Here is a 9,312-nt window from a genome sequence, read left to right as displayed (position 1 = left end):
TACAAGCAGCAGGTAACCATGCACAGCAGCACTGTGGCATTACAACCAAGCTACCAAATGAAATCAGGGGGAGCTTTTTCCCATGAAATTGGGGGCAAGAGGCTATGCTTTGCTTGGTGTGGCTATTTCATTTCTGTGTATATTTACTCATTTGCTTTACATTTGTTGTGTGTTGCAGCCAGAAGTTTGCTCACATAAATGAGCGGTGGGACTTGACACTCTCTCAGGTTGCTGCTACTTCTAAATTTCTCCCTTGGGAAATTTCTTAGGCCAGTCTGGGTATCTGAACTTAGTTAACAATGTCCTAGAAATGGAAAATAAAAAGTTACAACCGTGGTTAAACCGAGAAAAAAAACAACCTTTCTTTGTGTAAGTCATTCAGGATGTATAGACATAAAGAACTAAGGAAATAGGTCATTGTTTTGGAGAAGAGTCCTTTCATGTCACTCATTCTCAAATATATGGCAACAGATAAAATCTTTCTGAGCTACTTCTAATTCTAAAGCCAACTCTTAACATTTCTTTTCTATCATCTGAAAGTCAATTTTTATATATTTTGCAGTGCTATCTTTTTTACAGAATCCTAAAATCTTTGTTTTGCTGGCAGATAATTTACTTATGTCATTTTCATTGTCACGTGTTAAAGACAGAATAGTTGGATGTTCCCACATTTTTGAATGAGATAGAATAAAATATGAGATGGGAAGTCATGGGTAACACAGAACTGTGGTTAAAAACCTATGTCTTCATCACCCCAATTCAGACTCTGGCATCATACACATATTATCTACCCACATATAAACAAAAATTTCATAATCTTATGTTACTTAATTGAAAAATAGGAATATATAGTACATTAATTGCCTCCATCTGTAACTCACAAAAATATATACACTAGACTATGGTAACTGATCTATGTACTTTCCTTTTTAAAATTTTATTTTTATAGTCCCTCTTGCTTTCATCCCACCTTTTTCCTATGTGTTAATATTGGAGATTAAGTCAAACAATTCCTAATCTACATTAATATATCTTTGCCTTGAAAATAACAATTTTGCCTCCCAAAAAAATACATTCTCCACTGTTACTATAGACTCTATATGAGAGAATTTGAAAAATGTGTTTTTAAAGTTGTTTTTATTGTATGGTATTTTAATTTAAGTATAGTTAACATACAGTGTTATATTAGTTTCAGGTGTAAATATAATGATTCAACAATCCATACATCACCCAGTGCTCATCACAAAAACTACACTCCTTAATCCCCATCACCTATTTCACCTATTTGCCCACCTAACTCACCTCTGCTAACCATAAAGTTTGCTCTTTATCATTAGGAGTCTATTTCTTGTTTGTTTGTTTTTTTCTCTCTCTCTCTTTCCTATGTTTGTTTGTTTTGTTTCTTAAATCCCACATATAAATGAAATCATATGGTATTTGTCCTTCTCTGATTAACTTATTCTTATTTTACTTAGCATAATAGTCTCTGACTCCATTCATGTCATTGCAAATGGCAAGATTTCATTCTTTTTTATGGCTGAGTAATATTCCATTATATACACACACGCAAACATGGTATATGTGCATCATTTCTTCCTTACCCATTCATCTGTCAGTGGACACATGGATTGCTTCCATCTCTTAGCTATTGCAGTAATGCTACAGTAAACATATGGATGCATATATCTTTTGGAATCAGTGTTTTCATATTCTTTAGGTAAATTCCCAGTAGTAGAATTACTGTTTCATATGGTGAATTCATTGTTAATTTTTTGAGGAACCTTCATACTGTTTTTCAGAGTGGCTGGACCAGTTTGCATTCCCATCAACAGTTCATGAGGGTTCCTTTTTCTCTACATCCTCACCAATGTTTATTGTTTCCTATGTTTTTGATCTTAGCATTCTGACAGGTGTGAGGTGGTATCTCATTGCAGTTTTGATTTACATTTCCCTGATGATTACTAATGTTGAGCATGTTTTCATGTGTCTGTTGGCCATCTGGATGTCTTCTTTGGCAAAATGTCTGTTCATGTCTTCTGCCCATTTTTAATTTTTGTGTGTGTGTGTGTGGCGGGGGGTGTTGGTGTTGAGTTGTATTAGTTCTTTATATATTTTGGATACTAACTATCAGATTTGTTATTTGCAAATATCTTCTTCCATTCTGTAGGTTGCCTTTTAGTTTTGCTGATTGTTTCCTTTGCTGTGCAGGAGCTTTTTATTTTGATGTAGGCCCAATACTTTATTTTTGTTTTTATTTCCCTTGCCTCAGGAGACTTATCTAGAAAAATGTTGCTACAGCTGATGTCAGAGAAGAGAAATTACCGCCTGTGTTCTCATATGACATGCAGTATTTAAAGTGTGGGATTTTATAGTTTTCCAGTGATTTGTTTAGTCACCATGATGCACTATCACATGCTTTAAAGAGGAGATAATTTCTTGTGTTTCAAAATCACAACCTTCCTTCCTCCAAGGTTCGAAAAAAATAGTTCTGATATCTTAAAATTCTTGGAATGTCATAAGACAAATGTACTACAGATTTTCATCCTTTCTAAGGACCATCTCAGAATAATTCACCTTCCCTCTTGCATGATAATTACTAAGATTGCTAAGCATCACAATCATGTTCACTCAGATGAGAGAATGAGTGGTAATTGGGATCTCAGACTATGGGGAGATTCTATGCCTTGAATGTGATTTGTAGCTGATAAAGTGAATAAGGAAAAAGTGACAAGCTGGACTTTAAACAAGAGCTTATTCAGAACAGATTTATAAAGTCAAACCTTATAAATTCCCAACACAATGGGAAGCTTAATAATACAAATACTTGGCCTACCTCTTATCTTAAATACATTATTTTTGAGATAAAGTAAATTATTTTAGTTCATGATTGTTTGAGGAAGAGATAAAGTTTTAGTGGTCTAAAAGAAATTCTAGAATTATAATTTCAAAGAATAGAGCTGTGACTTTATAATTTTTCTTGGGGTTCACAGGCTTGCCCCAGTTACCAATAACCATGTCAGCACTTACAGGATGACCCTGTCTTTCTTATTTCCCCTTCTTCTACATATGCACTGTAACCTAGAAGTTTAATGCTGCTCATCTGCCCAGTGGATGGTAAGGTAGATAAATTTAGCCTCCTTGCTTTGTGCCTGTCTGAGTTTCTCTTCCATTTAACAAAGGACCATTTTTGTCTTATTGAGTCAATATTTGATGAGTCCTTCCAAAGGATTGACAAGGTGGAGAACACTGTCACCCACTGCAATCCCTTCCCCTTTGCTCACTTAAGCCTTTAGCTGTGATATTATTAGGCATTAAACCATTCTATTCAGTTATCCAAACTTCAACTTTAACTTCATATCCAGAAATTGTGATAAAAACTTCCCACGTTGCCTCCTCAGTTAAGATCTTGAACCAGATTGAACTTGTTCACATCAGCGTTTATAGCACTGAACTCATTATTGCCCTGCTACTTCAGCAGAGTCATTCACTCATCCTTGGCTTTGTGTTTATTTTTTCTTCTCAAAAGGCATTCAACTTTTCTCTTCTTAAACTATATTAAAAAATTCTTCTCATGATCAGTCCACATAGATCATCAAGCAAACTCTGACTTTTCCTGGTGCTTTTAGTTCATCTCTTCCCTATGTACCAGCTGCATTCTGTGAAGGTTATCCTGCTGCATGACATTTGTTCTGTTCACTTCTCTGACTCCCCACTAGACAGTTGATGTCTGGAGAAAGAGTCTGACTTTGCCTTATTCATCTTTGTATCCATTGTGCCCTGTGCTGAGCCTATAAGTAGTGCTCCGTAAAAGAGTGAAAGAAAGAAAAAAAGAAGAAAGAAAGAAAGAAAGAAAGAAAGAAAGAAAGAAAGAAAGAAAGAAAGAAAGAAAAAGAAAGTTCTTATTCACCCTCTCTCTTTTCTCATAGTTTATATATATGGAACATGGAAGACTTGGAAATAAGTGAAAAAGCCAAGACATTGAGTTAATGTTCTACTTGTGATAAACCAATGTTTAGTGACTTCCAGTTGAGTAACCTTTCTGTCATACTATTCTATTATACATATCACTGACTTCTCATCAAACGGTGTGCTGGCTTTAAATTTATAGTATTTTACTAAATATTCACACGTAATGAACAAGATATTAATACCTTATTATCAGATTCAGCCACTGAGGCTTGAAGAGGTGGAGTAACTTACATGAAATAGCCCCTAGTTAGTAGGAAACCTGTGATTTCAAACACAACCTTTCTGATCCTAAATCTTAGTTGCAGTTTTTCTTTCTTTTTTTTTTTTGAAAGATTTTACTTATTTATTCATGAGAGACATGGAGAGAGAGAGAGGCAGAGGAAGAAGCAGGTTCACCATGGGGAACCTGATGTGGGACTCGATCCCAGGACCCCAGGATCATGACCTGACCCAAAGGCGTCTGCTCAACCACTGAGCCACTCAGGTGCCCCAGTCACTGCTTTATACTGCCACCCCAAAAGAAAATCTGTCACTTTTAATGATCATTTGTTATTTTGTTTGTCATACTTTTTGCTTTTTATTCACAAATAATGCTGGAAGGGTGGCACAGGTAACTAAAAACTTGTGTATATATGTATTACAGTAAGGTTTATCTCACTGACCACACGATAGGTATTACTTCCTATGTGTATCATGATTTTTACATGCAAAACTTATTGAAAATGGAAGTATACTTTTCTTTCTTTAAAATAGTCTGTCAGCTATGAAAAATCAGTTTTGTATCAATTTTATGGTAAGCTTGCTCAAGTGAGAAAGCTTCATGCTTAGGCATTTCAGTGCATAAGTTACTATGTGTGCTGTCATTTTCAATGATATCAATAATTTTTATTGCTAGTGAAGTAGCACACAAGTAGCTTTGGGATAATAATAGTATTTTTAGGCAATATTCCAATATACATCTTTTCAAACTGAGCATTACTAGTACATTGTAACACATCACAATGTCTTCACTGCTTTGGTTCTATGAACTAGTGTGCATACTTCTTTCATTTATTTGCCCTTCCCTTGCTGCTACTGTTGCTCATAAGGAAAAGTTTCCAACTCAGTTGCTTTTCTCTTTAAAAGCTTCTTTGTTGTGGATTATAGTAAATGATTTAGCTAGTTGGCTATATGCTTGGTGGAGCATCCTCAGGCTTATTTTCACAGCTAAGCAAGATTTTGCTAGATGGTCTTTGAATTCAAAGACTGCTTTTGGCAACTCCAGGAAGAATAGTGCTGATTATTTAGAAAATTGTAGCTTTATAAATGGCCACTCTCCAGTGGCAGGAAATTAATGGCAGATGAGTGGTAAATAGGTCCATTTCATTTTATTCACAACCTGCATGTATTCTAAGGAAATGGTTATAGCCTGGAAGAAGAAAACAAGGGAAAGTTTTTAAGAAGAAGGAAAGTTTAATTGGAAGATTGAAAAATGAAAGTATCATGTACAAGTGTCTTAAATTATTTTAAGTAATCTAATTGTATTGTTTCCTTAGAGAAACAAAATTGGAAGTAGGCTACTAAGCAGGCCTCCATGGGCAGGAAGCAAAAGCAAGAAATACGCCTGCGTTGTGTTAGCCACTGGAGCTTGGGTTTTATTTATTACTTTAGCATAATAAAGTTTTAAAAAGTTATCAGATGCTGATAATAATAATAAAATTGGGATTTCTTTTTTGAGCAACATTCTAATGGCTGAGATGGGACATTTGCTTTTTTCTTTTTTTGAAATGGGACATTTTCAAGCATTAAGTTAGTCTATGGGACTGAGACTTAACCAGAACAAAAAAATTGGGGGTAAGGCCATATCTTGTTCTCATTTGCATTTTATTTTGTTTCATCTAAAAGGCCTTGAAGAATAAATTTCTTCCGAATTTGTCTTAGTTTTATATCATTTCTAGATTTATATCTAAACATTTCTGATTGAGGTTGTTTTATCTAATCAGCATATAGTTCTACATAAAAACAGACCGAAATCTATGTCTTACCCATCTAAGATACGGACTGCCAATAGTTGAGATGGATTGCCGAAAGTCTCCATAAGGGTGTGATATTGATTTGATGCAGAATTTACACCGATATAGAGACCTCGAAGAGAAGTGTAAAACCACATTGATCTAGATCTATAGCTTTGAATACTGGCCAGCATGAAAACCATGTCCACTGTATTCTATGAGTAAGTCTTTATTACAAAGGTTGAGTGAATTGTAATGAATCGGGACAATGAAATTAGTTAGAAGGTCTGTGTAAAGTTATTACCTTAAGCCTTTGGGGTCTGAATCAATAGTCCTTTGCTCAATCATAACTGAAGTCAATGAAATGAATTCCCCCAGAAAGCTACAGAATTGAGCATAAGACATTAACATTGGGACCATTTTAGCCGCTAGCTAACAAGGTAATGTTTTAGAAAGAGAAAGATGATTTATCACAACTGCATGAAAATTTCTGAATCAGTTAGGTGACATTATACAGCCTCTGCTCCCTTGCTGGTGCATTGATTAAGTAAGATAACTTAAAGCTGTGGGTTGTCGTGTTGGAGGCACAGTCCAATATTATCTTAATTATCCCTCATTACGAATGTTGCTAAGCTAAGGCTAGAATGTGCCAGAGTTGTGAGGATGGCATTAAATAATCCATCACCTCTATAATCAGGCAAAGGATAAGTTTCAACACAGTAGGTAAGACAAGAGCTTTCTTTTTCATTTTAAATTGAATAAAAACAAAATGCTTTCTGAGTATATACAGCTCACAGGAACAGTCCTTTTATACATTCATTTCTTCAGTTATGAATGTCATTTTCTAAGGCATAGTTTATGTAATTTTTTCCTTGTGTACCTTTATTGCAAAAGAACTGAGTTTACTTTAAGATCTGTAAATATACTGTTGTTTTAGAAAATAGAGCCTTGATTCCATTTAATTCACTATTCACATAAATTTTACTACAAACATCTGCACTACAAAAATTAATTCACTATAACATCAATTTTATTTAATTCATCAGTGAATGGCTATTCAGACAAGAGAGATAATGGGTTAGCTAGTGAAGTTTCTCTCTCCCCAACAAATGTGTCATTCGAAACACACACTGTTTTGTCAGTATTAAACCAATGCTTATACAATTAATTATTTTTCTTTTTTGAAGGACTAGCTTTCAATTTTTTTTTTCTAAATTGCTTGCTATAGTACAAAAAGCACTATACAGATATCTATTTTTTTAAGTCTTTCTTTAGTAAAACAAACACTTTGGATCAGATGTTCTGTCTTTTGCATATTATTTTCTGAAATCTCTGAGCCTTGTAGTAAAATTTTATAGAATTCCCTAAGGTGGTCTACTCCAAAACAAACTCATGGTCATTTCAAATGAAACCTCCTTTGAAAATCATTTTAATCATCATAGGATTTTTTTTCATGACGTATTTGGAAATTGTAAAATATTTCGAAAACTATTTCTATGTTTATTTTCCTATTGCCTCTCAGTAGGTTTTCTTCCACAGATTTAAGAAAAACTATCAGGCATTAATCCTTTTCCCCTCTTTATATATACTCATATTTCTTTCCTCTCACAAAAGATTAGGTAAGTCTTCTTTATCCAAATGCCCTGTGCTTACTTTACTATCATTCTTTGCTCTTCCATATTCTTCAAGAGTCTACAGCACTGTCAGTCTTTCGAGTATGCATAGACACCTTTTTTTTGGAATGAATAAAATGAGAACAATAAGATAAAACACTTAATCAGCTTTAAAGTTAAATATATTGTTTACATTTTTTATGCCCAAACTCTTTAATTAGCGTCCTGTAACTTGCTTCTCACTATTGTTTCAGTATTTTGTGTTTTAGGTTCTATTGAAATTGTATTATGCGGATCACCATGGGTTTCCTAATTCTCAAGTATATTTTCCTCAGTTCTCATATTAAAGATATTGGCAACTCATTACTCTTAGTCACCTTACTTCAAAAAACAGTTTCTCTCTTTTTGGCTTCTGTGTCATAACTCTGCAGTCCATAACATGGCTTTATTTCTGGCCTCTTTGTATAACTATCTTATGAAAAAGTTTGCTTTTCCTCTCATTGTTAGGGTTTTAATGAGCAATTTAATTTATCCATCCAACACATGATTATTGAATGTCTGTCAAATACATAGATACACCATGAATGAATATTGAATTTTTCAAATGCTTCTTCTGCATTTATTGAGATGATCATGTGCTTTTTCTTTAGGCTGTTGATAACAAGAAATTGTATTGGTTGCTTTTAAAAGTGTTGAACCAGTATACAATACTGGGATACAGCTGACTGGTCATGATTAAGTTTCATTTCTGTGTATTACTGAATATATATTTTGCTAATATTTGGCCAATTATTTTGTGTTAATACTCATGAGGAATATTAATCCGTAGTTTACCTGTCTTGTAATGTCTTGACTCCTTTGGATATTCAAATATTACTGGATTCATACAATGAATTGGGAAGTGTTCTTTTTTCTTTTTTTTCAGAAAGAGGTGGTATTGTTTCGTTTTTTCTTTCTTAAATATTTGATAGAATTTTCCCAGGAAACCACTTGGGTCTGATGTATTATTTGTTGAAAAGTTATAATTACAATTTTGCTTTCTTTAATGAGGTTGTCATTTTTCCTCAACTTTATTGAAGCATAATTGATTAAAGTTGTATGTATTTAAGATGTATGCTATGACTCTTTTTAAGATTTTATTTATTTATTCATGAGAGGCAGAGACATAGGCAGAGGGAGAAGCAGGCTTCTTGGGGGGATCCTGATGTGAAGCTCGATTCCAGGACCCAGGATCACAACCTGAGCCAAAAGTAGATGCTCAACCACTGAGCTACCCAGGTGCCTGATACGATCACACACATGCACACATGCACACACACACACACACACACACACACACGCACGCGCGCACATTGTGAAACATTTACCATAATCAAGCTAATTAAAATATCCATTAACTCACATAATGAGTTAAAATGAGATAAGATCTACTATCTTAGCAAATTTCAGGTATACAATACAGTATTTTAACTATGGTAGCCATGCTGTGAATCAAATCTCTCAAAACTCTGTATTGTGCATACCTGAAACTTTGTACCCTTTGATCAGTATTTCCCATTTCTCCCATCCCCAGCCTTTGGTAACAACATTCTACCCTCTGCTTCTAAGAAATGGATTATTTTAGATTGCACATATAAGTTAGATCATGTAGTATTTGTCTCTCTGTGTCCAGTTTATTTCACTGAGCATAATGGCCTCCAATTCTATCCATTTTGTTACAATATATAATGGAATATTAT

The sequence above is a fragment of the Vulpes lagopus genome, chromosome 16 (genome assembly GCF_018345385.1).
Source record: "Vulpes lagopus strain Blue_001 chromosome 16, ASM1834538v1, whole genome shotgun sequence".
In the NCBI taxonomy this organism is placed as follows: Eukaryota; Metazoa; Chordata; class Mammalia; order Carnivora; family Canidae; genus Vulpes; species Vulpes lagopus.
Note: the sequence above shows the minus strand (reverse complement) of the source record.